The 21,404-nt window shown below is 34.0% G+C and overlaps 1 protein-coding gene across 2 annotated transcripts in view; it reads right to left on the bottom strand.

Moving 5' to 3' along the window:
* LOC145935786 (uncharacterized) overlaps positions 1 to 21,404 on the bottom strand; it is a 204,787-nt gene that overhangs the window by 118,319 nt on the left and 65,064 nt on the right. Inside the window, exons 1-3 of one of the 2 annotated variants that reach the window (XM_083037390.1) lie at positions 17,563 to 17,646; positions 16,956 to 17,158; positions 9,787 to 10,012 (exon numbers count right to left, since the gene is read on the bottom strand). The exons of the other annotated variant lie outside the window; for it this stretch is intronic. The gene's annotated coding sequence lies outside the window, so the exon portion shown is untranslated. Of the gene's footprint in view, positions 1 to 9,786; positions 10,013 to 16,955; positions 17,159 to 17,562; positions 17,647 to 21,404 lie in introns of those variants that run through there. 2 annotated transcript variants of the gene reach the window in all.

Genomic DNA, 21,404 nt, shown 5'->3' with positions numbered 1-21,404 from the left:
TTCTATCTGCGATTCGTACAACAATTATAAAAATTGCAACACAATACTTAAATTAGAAAAAAAAATTAAATCCTCATTATTTATAAATGTATTATCGTGTTTGAATCGGTCATTCGTACAATATATTATAATTCAAACGAACGGAGATAATACGATTAAATTTATATATTATCAAAATTCATTTTATGTTTTTTCTCATTTAATAAAATCACAGCCAGAGAAAAATATTTTTGTTATACGCAACCTATCAATGCAGATTCGTTACGAATCATTTACGAGCGGAAGAACGAGCGTGCGAACGCAATAAAAAGAGAACGAGAGATCTTCCCTTTTTCCGAATACCGTAGTTGACATTTAAAGCCCGTCAATCTCTTCCCCGCTCCTCTCGATTCCGATTGTTCTCGCGAGATGTAGACGTTGCAATGTCACCCGAATAGACAACGATCGAAGGGTTGCCGAGTTCTCGCGTCGTAGAGCGAGAGGATGAAGGGAAGGTCGCGCTTCTTACACGATTTCTTACCGGCCCGCCACCATTCGTCTTCTCATCTCCCACAGGGCTCGATTTTACGGCCGCTCTTTCTCTCGCGAAGCTCAACCTTTTTTCGCTCCCTCTCCCTCCCGATGCGCGTCACCCTCGGAAAATTCTTACCGCGGGGAAAACTTTGAATCTGCACTTCTTTTCATTTGTTCACGTCCGCCGTCGAGAGAGAAACGGCGCATTTGGATAATTCCCCTTTTTTTCTCTTTAATTCGCAAAGTATTGAGATCCTCTCCTCGGGACGTCATTATTCCCCTCCACCTCTCGTCGTCATTGATTTCGATATAATTATCGAGATTGTTAATTACGATATACTTGGACGCTTCGCGACGAGAGTAATTAATTTAATATAGTTAAGCGAAGTATGAAATATCGACGTTAACGAAGGCGTTACAATGAAAAAGGCAGAAATTGATGAGCGTCGGTAGACGCTCGGAAACGAGCTGAGAATAAGGATAATTTTCGATTTTTATTTGAGATATTGAATATCAAGGAGAATTATGTGATGCGACATATATTCAACAATATATATAATATTGTTGATATTATGTGTGCTTTAATTTTCTGCATTATGTTTAATTTTTAACAAATCGTTGAGAAAACAACCAAGAAATTACACCTTGCTTTCCTGTATTTCTTAATACACTTCAAAGCAGCAAGAAGCGAAAACATTCTTAAATTGATCACGACTTGCAGAGACCATAATATTGCTATAAAACGTGAATTGTTAAATTCGCTTTTACTTATCTAATAAAGCAAATGTACGTTCGTGTGTATTTTTGTGAGTATAATAACAAACATCCTACATAATGAATGAGTTGCTTTTTTCTCTCTCTTTCTCTCTCTTTCTGTTCTTATACTTTGTTTGGCGCATAATGACGTTGAAGTAGGAAAAAAAGCAATTAGAAGAGTATGAATGTAGTACTGGTAGCGTTATAACTGTGTGTACTTTTATACATTCAAACGTCTTTTTTTAATGAAATAACGGGTAAAACGCGCCAGATGAAAAAGTACGTCAAATGACGTTGCAAATGAATAAATTATGTCATATTGTCATTCTTTGAACAGAATCAGAGCAGTATCACGTACTACTGAGCGCTTTGCGTAAATTCTTGCGTTTTTTTTCTACAATAATGAGAGAAAAAGAGGGAAGAAAAAAATTGAGCAAATTAATGCAGCGCATTTGTTTATCTCTCTAAAGAGTAAAGAGGCGTAATTTTAATGCTCAGTGAGCGATAAATCGTATACATGAATTATATGAATGTGTCCGTTGTAATGTTATAAGGACTATTTCGAAACATAGATCGCGTATCGAGGCTACCTCGATTAATTTATCACCGATCGTTTATATCGCGGAGCCAATTTGTCGAGCCGTCAATTATGAAACGATTGATGAGCAATTAAGCAATTGTTCCGCATAATCAATTGATAACACATTGGCATAAAAGGCACAAGGATTTTAAAAAAAGTCACAAGATACTTTTTTTCCATCAGTCTCTAACTGGTTTACTTATTGTGTCTGATTGTCTGAACTTGATTACGGTCCAAGCGTGTGCTCTTCCGATATATTCCGCTTCGATAACTTCTTCGCCAAAAAGAGAATACGCGCGTATCGGCGAATGATTGGATAATCAACTTGTGGAATAACGAGAAATTAATCCGATAAATCGCTACAGGGAAACAATTGTGATCAACAAAGAATTTACTTTAAAATTGCTTACATATTTAAATACAAAATTGCATTTATTTGTTATTGCAAAATGAGATTATACTAGTATTATATTTTCGTCACGTACGCGTATTATAGTGTCGATAGTAAAAAGAGAATATTGTATTTTTAAATTGAGACGATTTAATTAATAATGCTAATAACGTGATATTATTATGATGATATCATTTCATTGTGCATAATTATACAAAGTAAAGTTTTCTATGCAAGTAAATTGATGATTAGAGACAAGTTAATAGGAAACAGAAAGAGAGAGCTTGAGTCCCATCACATCATATTTTCATGTAACAATCTGTGGATAAATTTGATATTGCAAACGATAAAATGTGGAAAATACTTTTTCCAAGAAATTTCTCACTCTCACGATTTAATTTAAAGAGAAAAAAAGAAAAATGCATATGTAGCTGTTTCATCAGATCAAAATTAATAATTAATGTACATTTATCTCGTTTTTTAATGTTTAAGAGAATCGTAATACTTTAATCTTTTAATATTTATATGTTATATTATAATATTATATAAATATTATAAGATTAATACATTAAAATATATATTAGAAATATCTTATAATAAATTTATATATTGAACGTTTATATATTTATATACACATATATAACGGTATAAATTTTTTGCACAAATTCTCTACAGACATGTATATCTTTGTTACGCGAACATCTCTCTTTAATTTACATATCTTGACCTTTCTCTCTCTCTCTCTCTCTCTCTCTCTCTCTCTCTTTCTATGAGTCACTTTTCTTTGCCAGCTTGATTAAGGATGCCCCGTCCAAGTAACTAGTAACTTTAGCAAGGCAATAGTGCTGCCGGGTGCAGGTAACGAGTCACCCTGGTAGGTATTGAAGAAAATAAGATCCTTCTATTTTCCGCGTTTCTTCATTCATGAGTTTATGTTAAGATCGTCAAGATGGACTTTTGTGAAACGACTACTTCTTGAAATAATTCTTGGAATTACAAAGAGAAGTTTATCTCACAGATTGATAAAATATTATTATTTATTAAGACAGCGTATGAAAATGTACTTAGGGCAAAAGAAATTTACTTTAACCGTTACAAATCTGTTATTAAAGTATAAGTATTATGCAAATTATTGACAGATAATAATTAATGAATCGAATTTATGATAATATTATAAAATAAGCTTAATAAAAGTTTCAATGTATGTGTGCGTGTGTGTTTAAAGATTTTAAGAGAAAGCTATAAAAAAGAAGCACCGATTTTTCCTCTTCGAGAACATTGCGTATCGATGTATTATCCAAATGTCGGTAGTAAAAAGTTTAAACGATAATGATGCTTTACGAACCGTTGTTGGAGAATTGCAAAAGAACATACAAAATTGTTTTTAAATCCGGGTCACAAGAAAAGTATGCAAATCTGTCCCGGGGCTTACGTACCCTCCGAGGGACTGAACATTTTAAGAGTGGATTCCCTATCTTTTAACTTGAATATGCCGGATGGAGAGCGATATATATATCCATCTATGTTTGCGGACGCGTATTTAGTCGAGAATATATATTCCCTCTATATACGAACATATATTCAATCTAAAATTATACACCAAGATTGTTATATTGATTAAACGTAAGGTTGCACTTGATTAAATGCAACGCGTTTACATCTCGCCGCGCGATAGGGTAATTCTATCGTAAATATGAAACATGACGCATGTCATATTATGCTAAACAAATGCAATTTACATGCCGCACATGTGTTATTAAACTAAATAGAGCAAATTTTACAAAGCAACATGTTACTTTGTCATGAATTATGATACGCGAACGAAACCGTATTGTAACTTCCAACATTATTTTAAACGTCAGATACAATAATTCTGAAACTCGACGTTACTGCAATTAAATGTTCCTTCAGCACTCTCACATTCAATCACCATCAAAATTTTCTCAAACCTCTCTCTCTCTTTCTCCTTCTCTCTCTTTCCCGATGCCATAAATATTTGGTTATGCGTCAATGTCGGCTATTTAATTAACCAGAGCGATACCTATTAATTGTCATTCGTCATTTCTTCCTTTCCGTATTTTCCTATAGTTAGTCGTAGTTAATTAACTCGATTGATAGATTCAAAATATTCGTCACAAGGCGTACTCGACAGTAGAAATTGATCCCAGCAGGACTCATTTTAACGGGCTCGCGCTAATAGTCCGTCGATATATCACCGTCATAAATTAATCCCGCAGTCGTTATACTACCTTCAAATGAGCCATGGGGATATGACTATAAACGGGATATCGTGACGCACACAACTCATATGTGCATTCCCAATTGAATAAACGATGTGCGTCTATCAAAAATTAGAAACAAGTATCCTCGAAATTAAACTTCTTTCTCGCAGACACGTATTTATATATTATTGAGATGCAAATTAAAATAGAGCACAGTAAAAAAGTGTTTTTAAATTTTAATCAAAAAATTGTGTCTTGAGAAAATTTTGCATTAATGCGATCTCGAAGATTAACGAAGAAGCAATGGTAAATCTTTAAAATAATAAATTATAAAAAAATGAGAAACACCACTAGTAATATTCTACTATTATTGCTATTCATTATATGTATAATGTAAAACTGCGAATATAGAATTTGAAGCAGAATTTACTACGCGACTTCTACAGCGTTTCGCTGTAAAGTGCTCGATCGTATAGAAAATATGCAAATCGAAAACTGTTGCTTATCAAAATATCAGCATGTATAATATGTACGAATTGCGCGAGCAATGAAAAAGATGGAATATGTTTTAGATTTATCACGAGTTGCGATGACGTCATCGATTAAGAATTACGCAATAATGTATCCGACGATGTGCTCGACAACATATTTTCGACGGAAACCATATCGTTTGGTGATCAAATATTTGCACAGCGCGAAACATCGATCGCGCATGCATTTATAACGTATGGCACAGTATATAATATTGCCGATACGGATCGAACATCTTTATGATGAAAAAAGCAATTGATTCTCCTTTTGCGATCATATCTGTCACGTATGTACACTTGTATATATTGCAACAATAAATATACATTTCGATTTAAATCTGGTCTTTGATATTATTATTTTGACAGCTTTATATTTTTATAGTACTGCACGTGGAGCATTTAATCAATTTTAGACACAAATGTGATATTTTTTCAATTAAATTATTATGCAATCGGGAGATGTTTAGAAAAATATTTCGAATATATATTTTGCGTATGTGTGCGTATAAGTACACGCCATAATTTTTTTTATCGTCTTTCTCGCCTGGAACTTTCAATAAATAAGGAAGATGAGTTTAATCGCACAAGAGTCGAGTGGTCAATAAACAATTTAATGACGTTCGGTACTCATCCACGCTTGAATTTCCCCATCAACGAGACAGAGTTAAGCCAATGCGATGCATCCCGGCCGTTGTTTGGTCTCGACATAAAAAAGAAAGGAAAACGCCCGTGAAAAAGTTTCACGGGCTAAAGGCAAACATAAGCCGCAACCTACGTAGCCGGGCAAACAATTCCGAGGGAACTGCCGCCGGTGGGCCGTTTGCATTACTGCTCAATCCCCTTTGAATCCGTGGGGGGTAAGAAGTTCAGCGATATCTCGAAACTCGGGGGAAATATGCTTATAGCGGGGGAGAACGGTGATCGGGCGACGATGCCAAGGCGAAATAGAGCCTCACCCCCTCGCGTTTCGTTCGCGTTTCGTATCGCTCGTTGTATCCCGTTGGCGTTTTACCTCCTTCCCGTCCAAGATCGAGTCGTTCAAACTTCTTATACGTCTCGCGGTCGGTCGGCCGTAAATGTCGAAGCTCCTAATCAATTTGGATATATACGAAGCTAAAGCTCTTTCTCGCCCCCTCCTTCACCATCCCCAAGTTGCCCCGCGCCTTCCAGAGAGACGCGTTCGCGCGGCCAACTACTAAGTGAAGCCCCAACTTTTCTATGACTTTCGCTAAATTGCTTATCGACTCAGCGTCTTTTCCGCGGATATAGTCGAAACAGATTCGATGAATTCGACTCGATGGCACATCTCGGCGAAATATTACCGAGTAAATGCGTGGGACGTATTCATGACGATAATAGCATCGCGGATATGTATTCTTATCGCAGTTGCTCGCGTTGACGGTACACGCAATTTGATTATAACAACGACAGCTAAATTCGGCAAAAAAGTTGAAGAATGTTTCGCGGAACGTTTGCAAAAGTTTTTCCGAAAATTTCGTAAAGAGAGAACAGGAGCGTTAAGGTTCGCGCAAAACGAAACCTTTGTCAAAAACGTGAGATAGAAGGTAACGCGCGAAAGATCTTTAAAAAAAAACTAAATCTGGAAAAAGTTTATGTTCGCGAGCGAAGAAAGAAATGTTTACGGCTTCGACTTTCGCGATTGATGGATAAGACGCGAAATCGCAATCGCTCAGAGAGAGAAAAGAAGAGAAGAGAAGAGGATATGCATGTACATGTGCGGATAAGAAGACGACGAGAGATGGAGTGACCCTCCCCCTCTCAACCCCCCAAAATGGCCGGTTGCCAATTTCATCGCGCATTAGCATGGAAATGGTCCGTGATTTGTGATCGCGGTGCCTTCGATATCGCGGACGCGCGATATATTTTTCGATGCACGCGCGAGAGAAAACGCGCGCGGATTCTAACGCTCGCGCTTCCTATGGACAACAATAACGAAGTTACACTGCGCGGAAATGGCGGGTGAGTAATGCCGATGATGCCCGAGTGTCGGGCTGCAGACAAACCCGGCAAACACATCAAGAGTTGTGGGGATTAACCGGGGGGAGGAATTTATGAGCTCTCTTTTTCGCGCGAAACGTATATCGACTTGCGAAATACCGAGAGTCGGAGAATTAGGCCTGCAACGAAAAAAAAAAAAATTTACTACTCTCGATACGCTCCGTTTTCCTGGGAGAGACTCGGCTGGATGTACATTATCTTGGATAAAAAACGCTCTGACGATTTTCTTGCAAGCTCTGTATCTCTTCGCGATGGACATAATATAAAGGGAATCATTACCATAATGGAAAAGCGTTTCTTCGAAAACATTTTCTGTGGAAGATTCAACTTCCGTCATATAAGTACTTCTGGTGCAACGGTAGATTAGAATTATCATAAAAAGTATAATAATTTTATCGATGATAAAAATTGCCAAAATCAGAAAGTGTAGTATTCTTTGAGAAAATTTATATTCATTATGCACGATTGAAATAAGGAATTTATACATTTCATTTCAAAAATTGTTACAAATGGAAAAATCTTTGAATTTTTTCCTGAAAATTCTAACAGAGAAAATCGACAGATCGCTTAAAGTAATACAATGTGAGACTTCCAGAGCGTGATTAAATGTTACAAATTCAGAGTGCAAGGATTTTTTAATCAAGAGAATATTTTTACAGTTCGACCAATGAATTGAAAAAAAAAATAAGAACAAACGTTCACCATAAAATTAACGCGTTTCTAAAGCCTGCGATCTTCGATTAAGAAATGCAATGATTACTGATGATGCCTCAAACATATGTAGTTCCAAGATAAGGCTCTATCTCAATATATTTTCTGTCGAAATGAAAAAATCAATAGCCGATATTTCTTCGCGTGACAAACATAACTTATGTGTATGCGCCTCTTTTCGGGACATAACTGCATACTGCATCTCACGAATGAAAAACACGCGCGCGCAAACGTAAAAGAGGGACCAGGAGAGAGAGACAGAGGGAGGAGAGACAGGTCGCGAGGGGATAGTCGCGATGGAGGCGGATGGTAAAAGAGAGAAACTCGCATCTCGCGTCGCGAAGGACCCGAACGAAAGCGATCGGTATGAATCCTGTATCGTCGAGCGTTTCTACTACGAAGTCTCGTCATGTTCGGCGCGGAGCGTGCAAGATGCTGGGGAAGGGGAAGGGTGGCATACCAACGAGCTCCCGCGATACCTCGTATCATGGACCACACCGGCGGTTCCCCATCCTATTCATCCGACCCCTCCAGGAAGGATACGACCAAGGATTCGCGAGCGAGAAACGGCGGACCTGTCGCTGGTCTGCGCTCTCTCGCGCTGGCGCTTAATATTAAAACCCTTTATATGTTCCGAACGTTCCGTGCTCCACCGACGACATAGATTTACATAATAAAAGAACGCTGCGCAGAGGGAGAGAGAAAGAAAGAAAGAGAGAGAGAGGGGAAGGAAGGGAGAGAAAACGCCACAAAAGGACCCAACGTATCCTGTGCGCTGGTACTTGAGAGCTGCCCACCGCGTCTAAGTATAAAGTTTGCAAAGCTGGCCGACTTTTACTATCGGGACCAATCGTACCGAGTTTGTCGCTGACGTTATTGTTGTGGAACTAACAATAAGTCGTGACGTCCGATTCGCGTAGCATATACAACACGTCGAAGTGCTCGTTCATGCAGCTACATATTTTCTAAGAAGCTTGATTACAATACCGTATTTCAAAAATCTAAACTCTCGGGGCGAGAGTTAAATTACTTGAAATATATCTTGTTTAAAGTTTGAAGTTTTTGGAGCAAAAATTTGTGAAATTCGTTAAAAAAGTCTACGAAAAACTACATATATAATCGAAAGAAATAATACGTATATAGACAAATATTTTCGTATGAAACGCAAGAGGGCAGTCACAAATATTTAAACATACATTTAAGCGCGCGCGAACATTTTGGATTGAATCAAGCTTTTCCGAATTCTGATTCTTGGCAAATTATTCTATCGTGGAAGATTTAAAAGAGTGCCGCAGTATTTTTTTATACGAAATGTAGGAATAATCACTAAAAAGTTTTAATTATGTTATGTACACGCATGTACGCGCAAGTATTTCGAAATATACAGAATTCCTCTTGATAAATAATTTTTTTCTATTTAATAAAAAATCTTAAAACATGCTACAATAATTGTAGCTTTAATATAAAACGCAGTGACTAATAATTGTTCATCGTGCATATGCAGAGCAAAAATTTCGGATTATAATGAATTTCTTTGATTTCTGATTTCTCTAGCAAATTGTAATTATATTTTTTTATTTTTCTAATTTGTTATCTTGAGATTAAAATAACGTACTCACCTCAATTCGTTGTGCAACAGCAACAGTTGCACACAATATTAATGTACATTTAAATATAAATGTAAATTTAAATTATATAAAAGTTTAATCAAAATTTTTAAAAACAATTATTACACGGAATTAAATTTTTCTCATTTGCGTTTTTTAGATAAACTTTTATCAAATGTAATAAATAAAAATTTAATTTGTTTACATAAACAATCTAAATAAATCTCTTAAATACAATATTAAAATTGTTTATACGTCTCTCTTTCTCTTTATATAAAAATATTAATATATTGTAAATATTTTAAAAATGTTTCAAGATATACAATCTAGAATAATCTAGAATGTATATTATTTTATATCCATTATATTATGCAATAATGTGAAATAAATTACTCCTGCGGAGATAAGCGAAGAATTCGCAAGTACTAAGTAATAAATTAAATATGTAAGTACTCACTACACGATTGCTTCGCCATCGCCCGCTGCCACAGTTCCTCCTCCACTTCTCTTGTTTGTCCTTTGCCATTCCTTCCCGGCATTCACACCACACTCGCGAAAACATGGTTAATTACGATCGTACGCGAACTAATCAGTAGAATATAATAATCGCGCGATACTGTATACGACACTCCCGACATTAATTACGTACGATTCACACATTACTTGCCGCGACGACACCATATCTGTTGATAAAAAATAATATTATTTATTAAAATGATCATTTTAAGACAATTATTATCTTGCATTAAAATATAAATATTAATAGAAAATATATTAGTTAAATTAAAAAAAAAAATATTCGCGGACAATAATTAGAAATATAGTAGCCAATATTATTCGATAGATTTTCATTCAATGAAATCTCGTGAACTACGACAAATTACTATATATACAAACGCTCGATGATGCAAGATGTATTATAATGCAGGCATTAAAGGAACAATTATACATTTGTAAACAATAAAATTATAATTTTTTATTCCTATCCTCGTGATATTCCTTTCGATTCTTTCTCGAAATGTATGAATGTATAAATCGAGTGAATCTTCAATCACAATATGGTTAATTAATGGAACAGCTGATAAACTCTAATTGCTAGAAAATATAATCGCATTGTTTTGTTATTTATTGCGATCGTATTACGAAAAATAATACAACGACATACGGAGTTCTTGATGCTGTCTACTTGTACGAGTCTAGAATGCAAACAATAGCGCGCTACGTGTATGCTGCAAAAATATACACCGAATATTCTAATAGTTGATTCGTATCGTTCACAAAATATTTAACGCAATATACAATAAATTAATGCGAAATACTTTGTTTCCTAATTATAAATTAATTATCAACGAAAGGTTGATATACTACTATCCTTTGTTATTTGAATTTGTTAATAATAAATATGATTTACTATTAAAATTTTCATTTTAGGACAATTATTATCTTGCATTATAATATATACATATATGAATAAAAATATACCAATTAAATTTAAAGAAAAATATCCACTATACATATATAGTCAGAAATATAATTCGCTGATCCGATTCTCTCGCAGAATAGATTTCCATCCAGTAAATCTCGTGAAATACGACAAATTACAATTATGTATAAATGCTTCGTGATGCGAAATGTATTAAAATGCAAGCACTTTAAAAAAAAACAATTATATATCTGTAAAAAACGAAACAATTTTTAATTCAATTATTTTTCTGGAAATCTATGAATCGTGCAAATCGGCAATCGCGATATAGTTAATTAATCGCGTGGGCTGATAAATTTTAATTGTTAGAAAATATAATCGTGATATCGCGTAGTACTTATTGTAATCGTATTACGAGAAATAATATGACGACACATGAAGCGGCTCTCAAGGCTGCCTACTTATTCGAATTCGCGGAGCGAATGACGAGACCATGAAATTCAAACAACAGCGTTCTATATACGCCACGAAAACAAACTCCGAATAATTGATGCACTCCCCCCCTTCCCCTCTGTCTTTCTCTCTCTACAAAATATTTCTTTATTTCTTGAATTGTCAATTACTTAGCTATATTCAAATCACGAAAGATTGATGTATGCATATAACTTCTCGTTAATTAAATCATTCGATCCTGCTGTTTTTATATAGTTCTTCGCATTTTCAAAAGTGAGCACAGTATGCTTTAATAAACAAAATATTCAAAGCAAAGCAAAATATAATTGAATCCGAGAAAAATTATCTCGTTCGTAAATATTGTAATAAAATAGTAATTTATGATTTTCATTCTCTCTATGGTACAATTCGTCAAAACTTCAAATTAATATATCTCACAAAATGCTTTGCATTATTACGATATTTATGGGCTATAATTATCATCCTTTAAATATTCCTTTAAACGAATTAAAATATTTAATTATTTTCGCGCTTTTTTTTGTGTTTTGAATTTCTCATCGATTGTGATCATCGATTGTATTTCAAAGATAAATGGAATACGCTAATCATTTTCAGATTGAGAACGTGCAATAATTTAAGTTAAATAATAGCACATTATATATTGCATGAATCGAGAGCCAAACATTGTGTGGCAGTTAATTCTGAGTATACGTGTGTGATACAATGAAATATTTAATATATATTACAAAATAAATTCATGTGGTCTATTTTGTTCTTTTAACTTCAAATTAATTATTAATAAATAATTGCTATATTATCAATAATTAATCTATATTTTTGTTACTTCAATCACTTGATTGTGCGGTTTAATCATTCATTAAATAACACGTAAACTTGTAAGCGTACGGAGGTAAGGCAGCTACTTATCAAATATTTCACACAGTTACACTATATACTTGATAAATATACAATATTAATTATATAATTAAGATTTTTTTTTAATTTTATATTTCTTATTTATTTTGTGTTTTTATCATAATTTGATTTGATCATTTTACACATAGACACACAAATATACACACACATATATGGCCATAATTTTAAATTCTTGCTTGAAAAGCTCTCCAAACCTTAATGAAATTTTGAAATTTTATATAACATAAAATGCAAAACAATAAATTATGCTGTGAAAGGAAATCAATAACATATTCAAGTGGTCTGACATTGTGCGCGTACATTATAAACAATAACACATCCGTGACTTCTACACATTTGGGGTTCGTGTCATAGCAAGAGAGAAATATGTATAACAATAAAATTCTCGTGGCAAAACAGAAAACTCCGATTGATGAGGAATACGCTCGTTTTATATTTTCTATCTGTGGTAAATCGCTTTAGTGCGGAATATTGGAAAATCAACTGATCCGTTTCATTTAATTTGCTGGCAGTGAAATATGTACGTTAGATTTGCGACGAAATACCAGAAAACGCAAGTGCAAGCATACAAATTTGCTAACACACAAGAATGGAAAAATCAAATTGAACGAGAAAGCTATAGGATATCACGGACAATTATATTTCCCACGGCAATATTTTTTCACATAATGAAAATATCGTCATCTCGCTTATTTTTTCATTTATTTTTATTAATTTACTATCACTTTTGCTATTAGCAATTTATTTTTAGTTCTTCTATATAAAAGAACAAATGGTTTCAAAATATATAATTTCCCTTAGGCGTTAAAAATTCGATTCTAACTCAATTTTGTCAATTACAAAATTAATTTCGATAAAACGCATATTGTTCGAAGAAAGCCATCTATTCTTCTCTGTTATAATTTTTATAACAGCATTTTTAATTTCTATAATCGCGTATTTTAGAAAAACAAATCCAAGACACAAATGTTTTTTAAATGTATTTTTTCAAATGTATTTTCGGTCGCGTTAATGCGCCTCTGCGCGCGTTGAACGTCGAAAAAAAGACAATCTAAACCGTTTCATTTAATTCGTCCCGAGTCGAGTCGGCGCGACAGGTGCGTCCGTGATGAAATTTCGAGCGACGAAAGCTTCCCGCTTCCCTCTGTGTGGCACACAAGCCACGGCAGCTGCTGGAATATAAATTCCACGCGATTGCTCGCGTCGTATATGTGTGCTAAGCGCGAAAAGTCCGACGTCCGGCCGCGCCGTTGTCCGATCGCGCCGGCCTCGGACAGCGGCTGTGCAACGGGCTTCGGTGACTTAAGGGATTACACAACGCGGGATTACGGGGCACATGCAAATAATTCAGAGTGCCGGATAATAAATTCCGACGAGGCTTGTCGCGCGACAAAACGCCGCGTAAAAGAAGTATGATGCGCGCAGGATATCCGAGAGAGGATGCGGAGGATGCTCGCGTACTTACGCTCCTCTTATGGACTTCTCGACAGATTTGAGAGATTTTGTCTTTCTCTTAACAACAATCTAATTTTACATGTTCTTATCTTTAACGTAACATATTCCGCTAGATAAAATGCAAATTAAAATCCTGTACTTGCTTAAAATTTAATCAGATATGGAATTATTATTATAAATATTATTTTATAAATGTAATATTTGTATCTCTGCAATTTAGTTCCTTAATTTTCGATATTATTTATAGCTAAGAAATTCTCTTGTAAGTAGGAAAACAGCGCAATCAATCTGTTAGAGAAATTTTTGAGTTATAATAAAATTTAAAAAAATAAATAAAATAAAAAATATATATATAGAGAGAAAGAGAGGGAAAAAATAATTTCATAGGATGCATTTTGCAAACGTAGTCTACTACAAAAAGCAAAATTGCATTATCTTTTTGTTTCTTTCTTTACAAGGGTGATATTTGATTTACCGTTCGAAACTCTGCACGTTGTAAATTCCAGCCTTTGAGAATTTATTGTGTTAATGCTCGTTACAGAGAGATTCGTTGAGAGTGTGCGTGCAACCCTCGCGCGCTCTCACAGGGATATTAACGTGTCGCGTTCTCCTGGGAAATTTTTTCAAAGTACCATATACATCCACGCCCATACCCCTTTGCCGCTCGCGAAACATTGAGGGGTTGTTATGTTTGTTATTAACTTCCAATACCGGCCTTTGAGAGACACCGTCGATGTACCGTGTTTCAATTACGGCGGGAAAGGTTGGACCGTGCATTCTAGCCAAATTGTATTATGCGTATTTAGGAGTTTCGCCATCAGATACCTAATGTTTATTAAAGGTATTTTGTCGGTGTATATATGTGCGCTTCGTGACTTTAGTCAATAATAATTCAAGTACGAAATGCACCAACGTAATACGTTTAATGCATCCCGTATAAGTGATTATGCACAATTGCGATTGCACTTTATAATTAAAATTACGGTCGACTATTTTTTACCCTTCGAAAAAATGAAATTGCATGTTAATTTTATTAAACCAGTTTACCCTTATATTCCTTTATTATATATTTTTTTTTAAGAAACTTTTTTAAGCTTGTTATACATTAAAGAATATATAATCCGACTTTATTGAAAAAGGAAGATTTCTAATTTAAATTATAATATGCTATGTAATAAGTATCATATCTCTCCTTTACTTGATTAAAAATTTATTTTCCTGTAAAATTATATTGCACAATTTTTAATGTTTAACATAGCATTTCTTTTCTATAAGTTTATATATTACTTAAGATATTTTACAAAAAAAATGCTACGATCACAAGCTTAAAGAAAATGATCTTTTTACTCGTTGATTTGATTAAGTAATCTATTTTCTTGCGCGAAACAATGTTACGCTATTACGTACCATTACGGAGTTTAAGTATATATGTATATTTTCTGTTCGAAAACTGCTTCTTCTCATAGACTACCATCGTTGTCGAAGCTATACTTAAACTATCGAGCAACTGCTCCCAGCACTTATAATTACTTTACGCCAATTAATATCTCCTCGAATTAGTTCTGCAACTTGCAAACATTTTGTATATACCACCGCGCTTTCTCCATCGTCCCGTTCTCTCATTTATTCTGCAACAACCGTCTACCGTTTCGCATTTCACCGATCCTTTACCGAAAACTACCGTTCTCACATTCGCTCTAATTTAGCAAAACAATCAACAGAAGACGTTGATTGTTTTGCTCGGCTGAAACCCGAGAAGATGAATGTAAGAGCTTATTCCGAAAAATAATACTCGATAAATATAATACGACATACAATTGTACATTTCTTACTCAAAATATTGCTATCGAACTCACAAACAATAATACGAATAACGATTATGTTACAGGAATAATTATTATTAATTATTCAGTGTGTTATTATTCCAGTCAATATAAAGTCGAATACAATCTGCATCAATTATATTGAACTCTTTGCGTATATTAATATCATGTCAATAATTATTCAAACGTGATGTCATTATTGATTAAAGCTGTTTGAGTAAAATAAACGAAATAAATACGAACACGCACACATATCACATAATAAAGATAAATCAAATCTAAAGTTAAAGCATAGATTGCACAGTCCAACCGATTACGACTGATCGATTGTACGAATTTCACGTATATTGAATATATCTATTTATTTAAACAGTTTTAAACATTATTTCTTTTTTTATGCTAGCGTTTCTATGCAACCCTGAATTTAAATAAATTGTCATTTTCTAGATAAATAGATGATACATTGCATGTGCATTTAATATAAATAGTTTTTTATAGATTACCGACGTATCCCGAAATATAATCAATATATATTTTTGTATTACATAAGAATTTTTAAAATAAAATTTGTATATCTGTACACTGAGAGAATTTTCTCTTAGAATTTACCCTGAAAATTATGGTAATCGTGGGACAATATAGTATGGAAAAAACTTTATGAAAATTTCTCTGATTAATATTTATTACAATAAAAATAATAATACTTATCACAATAAAATATAAAACATGTTTGATTAATTGTACTGAACTGCACAGTAAAATTAATCAAACATATTTTATATTTTATTGTAATAGATATTATTATTGTTATTGTGATAAATATTAATCAGAGAAATTCTAAAAATCTTTTCATACCATATTGCTCCACGATTGCCATGGTTTTCAGGGTAAATTCTAAAAGAAAATTCTGTGTGTAGGATCTTTTATAAATTGATTTTAATTTTAATTTTATATTTCATTTTTATACTTTATTTTTTATAAAATTAATATATTTTATTTTATACTATATTAATTTATATTATTATATACTTTATTTTTTATAAAGAATCGAAAGGAAATATCTACAAGATACGTGCATAGACTGAAAAAAATTGTTAATTTAACTAAACCGTTCAACTAAATTACTATTTTATTAATTGAACATATATTAGTATTTAAGTCAAATACACGTTTTGTTAGATTTAATTTAAATATTCTTATATGTTCAATTAACAAAATATTATTTAGTTGAACGGTTTAGTCAAGTTAACAATTTTTTTCAGTGTAGTTTCGCGCGTGCGTTACTCTGTTAAAGAGGCAGATATATCCATATAATATTACATAAATAATTTCTGACATCGAGCTACGCTATTATTATCTTGATAATAGAAATTAGAATAGTAAAAAGACGCACGCGTGCGAGCAGAGAGAGTGTAATAGCGCGCCTCTCCTTAATTTAAAATTGCTTTGATGTACGTAGCAGAGCTACTCCGACTTTCTCGCTGCGTTAATATCCAATTATCGCTGCTCGCAAGCTCGCAGGCTGGTCGAACTTACCGTGGAAGACACTTTGCAGAAACTTGATCCATATACGGAGGTCGCGCGAGAGAGAGGGAGAGAGAATGCGTGAGGAAGTTTCGGTATAGTGGTGCACACAATTTCGGCCGCGGCATCTAATGCCGAGCTGGTTGCCACGGTTAGACTTCGTTAATTCAGAATTAATACCTCGGTCGATGCGCCGTATCCCCCAAAACTTGAATCTGTATTAAAGGAAAACGCAAGGGGTCAGTCAGAGATTTCGAGTGATCGTTAAAAGCTGGTTTCATTATGGTCGTCATTTCGTGGGCGATATAGGTTTTAATTTATGCCTTTTAATATTCGGTCTGACCGCGCTTACTATATACAGCGCGATATTTCGCGGAATGGCAAAATGGTTAAGTCGTAAAAGATAGTAGTCGTATATAATTTCTTTACACAGAGTTTCTGAGGTTCGCGTTTACTTGTAGAGACGATATATATTTACTCTCGCTTACTTCGCGCCTAACCTGAAATCGATGAGACGCGAGCGATTCGTGAGATTACATCATACCGTAATTATACCTGTAATTATAACTGTCACTATTACGATATCGATTACATGAGTATTAATTACAGAGATACGTACCGTTCTTTCGTTCGATCGTGATATTAAATCTGCACCACAAACGTTCCCAGCCGCAAACGATGTAGCCGTGCGCGCGATAAACCACTGGACTGAATTGGCGCTAACCGGTGGAGGACGCTGCAGTCCGGTTCCGCGTTCCTCGTACGCGAAACAAACGCTGCCACGACGTAGCATCGGAACGTTGGACTCGGACTAGTTCCAACGCAGTCAACAGTTAACCATGCACCGTGCGATCGCGTCGGGATATTTATGTATTTAATCGTGATTAAGCATCTAAGTAAGTATTTAAGAGACGAAATTAATCACTAATTAATATATTGATATAATAATTTGTATATTTATATATAATATATAACTGCTATAACCATAATTATGTTATGATTCGATATGAGCATAAAAACCACTTGTCTCATGCAAATTACGATTTTAAATGAGAATATCATTCTGCAACGGATAGTTAATTATAATTAAAGTATAATTAAAGGATATTATCGGGAGAACAAATTTCGGACACTTGTATTATTTGCGTAGATATTATATATTATTTTATATTTATTGTGTTTGTATATATATTATATTACACACACACACGTTTATTGTTATATATTTTATTATAACATATTAATTATTTTGTATTTTTTAATTTACAGAAATGTTGCCTACATATAATCACATTACGTTCAAACAAAAGAATGCAAGAAATAAGACGACAGTGACAATTGTTTTTGAAAAATACTCAAGTTTTACGCCTCAAAATACATGTAAGTTTTTAAAAAGTTTTTTTCAGATAAGCTTTATATTAAATATTTATCAATTTTAATAGCATAATTATTGGTAAAAAAAATTTTTTTTTCAATAAATGCAACTTTTTTACCATTTAATAAAGAAAATGTTCTCTTTTCATAAATTACGAGGTATTAAAAAATAATCATAAGTATAAAAAAACGTATAAAAACAAGTTTACATAAGTAACAAAAATCTTTTCCTCTATAAAGAAGGATAGTACTCGTATATTTATTTATTTATATCCCTGATGGTATATTTTTTATCTCTCTTAATACAATTGCTCTAAAAAGATATACGGGAACGCCGCGAGCAATTTACAGGGAAAAGTCCATCCCTATCCGCAGGAACAATTCCATCACAAGAAAAGCACATCTTCTCTTTTCACACACATACACACACATACACGCTGTCTAGAATGCAAATAAAAATCTATTGGCTAGTTCTTGTTTCGCATATAAAGCTTTTACTGCAAAATACCAGAGAAGAATGCAAAGACTTTTATTATTTTTATTTTTCTTTCTTGCTGTATTTCTCATTTTCTATTATCCCAATATCGTTAATTTCGATTATGCGCTCGCCGAAATATAAAATTGACAATAATTTGCTGCACACGTAAAAGTTAATTCGTCAGAATTTTTCTCGCCTTTTATGGAAATTAATATTTAAATGTTAAATGTCATTTATGAGAAATAATTTTAATTAAAACCGACTTTGTTAAACCGAGCTGAGATAATGTCTAGAGAGAGAGAGAGTTATAGAAATGAAATATAATATAATAAAATATCGAAAATTTTAATCGCATATATAATAAGAATATATATTTTGTCCTTTTTAGATTGATGTTTTGAGTGATGATATTACAATCTATTTCAATTATTATTAGAATTTCTAGTTCTTCTTTTCAATTTGCCACATTTGTAAATTTCGCGAAACGTCAGTAATGAATCTAACACCTAGCATTAAATGGGATTATATGAGATTGCGGTCTGCAGGCTCGGACAAAATCAAATTTCTGTTGAAAGCACCACTGTGTGTACCAATGGTAGCCGTGCGAATCGGAACTAGCTTCAAACGGACGTTCCGCTTGCGGGTCCAGCTACGTCTGAACACAGAGCTATACGATTTTCAAGTCCCCTTTGAGTAAATATTAGTTTCTATTCCGTTAGATTTACGTTTTATTATAGAGAACGTGACATATCTATTCTAACGTGTGCGAGACGTCAGGTCGCGATTTAACGCCCGACTCTATAGCTTCCTAAAAGCAAGTGGTTAATGCGGTCTGCCGAGCTCTTAACTTAGAATTACTATCAATTTTGTTAATTCGCTTTATTGATACTTCGATCCAACTTGCAACATATTGCATTATGTGACATAATTTTAGAATATATCACGCGGATAATATTTCTGTAGAAATATATTAAACAAAGAGTGAAAAATTTATAATGGTATAAGTATTAAAAAAATTATTTTATCGCTATAATCTCTCTTTCTCTCCTCTTTTAAAATATAAGAGTATAATAATAAATTACTGCATGTATATTCTAATTGCATTTAGTTATATATATTTTCACATTATGTGTGTGTATAAAAGCTATCCTTTCTTTCATTAATTTTAATCATCAAGTAAATTAATTATTTTTTTTTCTGTTAGTCGGAACTATTGCCTGAATAAATAATTGATTACCTATGTTAATCAATATAGATTTATGTTTATACGATGTTGAATAATAAAAGAAAAGGACGAACTAATGTGAAATAATTACACATACAATATTGTTACAGCAAAGAATAATAATTATTACAAAATGTTAGCAAAAATTGGAAAAATTGAGAAAGCTAGCACTTTAATCTGATGTTTAAACTAGATTTTCCATTTTCTCAATGAGTTTCCTATCAATTCGGTCACCAAAACTGCATTGATGTGTTATATGCACTTTGTATATGCATGCATATAATCTGAATACATTATCATTACATCTAAATATAAATGATCGCAAAACTTTTATTGTATTCGTTCCTTTAAAATATTCAGCATTTATAGTCTATCGTATGAACCAGCAGTGCGCATTCATATTGAAATAGAATGTTCCCCGATAATCATTATCAGAACGCAACGCTTGTGAATTTATAATCCGCTCGTTTACTTGGGGATATAATATTTCGTTCACATTTAATTCCGCGCATATTTTTCGGCTTGACCGTTTGATATGAACGACCGCGTTATCACTCGAACGCGGATTTTCGATTTAAATTGAACGAATCACGTTGCAACGTCAACGTGATTATGTTATTCCCGTTATTTTACCGCCGTGATTTATTGTTAATGCAGCGCGATACGTCGCGATATATATATATATATATATATATATATATATATATATATAAACACACCCACTCGTCTGGCGATACGTCGGTAATAAATCACCGTTTTACACGACATTTTCAGGTTCATTTCTCCAGAATTCCCGGGTGTGTAGCATCGCGATGTAAACGTAGGCGATACAACGGCATGAGCGGAGCGCATACCATGCATTGGCCTCGCTATAATACGAGAAGCAAAGTTACGAGGCAGCGTCGTCGTAGAGAGGTGAGTAGCGCTAAAATATTCCCAGGCTGTGCGCGCGCGTTGCTTAGTCCACGTGCCCCGACCCCATTGTTTATTACATCCCGGATGTGTTGTTTGCTGAAAAAGTTCGCCGCCATGAATCAGGGCCCTGCCAGCGACTATTGTACTCTCGTACTTATCCTGCGCGAGAACGGAACGATGCATTTTACCAGCGAGACTCTCATCCTCGCCTCGTTCTTTTTTTCCCCTCGCTCCCTCAGATAATCCGCTTAAGATTTCGTGAACGATGTTTATTAGAATATTTCGCTGTTAACAAACATTACGAGATTTTTATTATTCGAGTACGAAAGTTATTGACTAACGAATGGTCGAAGGTAGAAGATATATCGAGGAATGCGATTTGCAGTTCGCACGACCGCTTTCGTAGAAATTCAAAAGATGCTTCCTCCTTACATTTCCGTTTGCCTATACAAGCGGAAGGCTTCAGCGG

Source organism: Prenolepis imparis, unplaced genomic scaffold (assembly GCF_030444845.1).
Source record: "Prenolepis imparis isolate NDT839.2.m4 unplaced genomic scaffold, iyPreImpa1.0 SCAF_1, whole genome shotgun sequence".
Classification (NCBI taxonomy): Eukaryota; Metazoa; Arthropoda; class Insecta; order Hymenoptera; family Formicidae; genus Prenolepis; species Prenolepis imparis.
The sequence above is the reverse complement of the archived record's forward strand: the minus strand, read 5'-3'. Positions and strand labels throughout refer to the sequence as shown.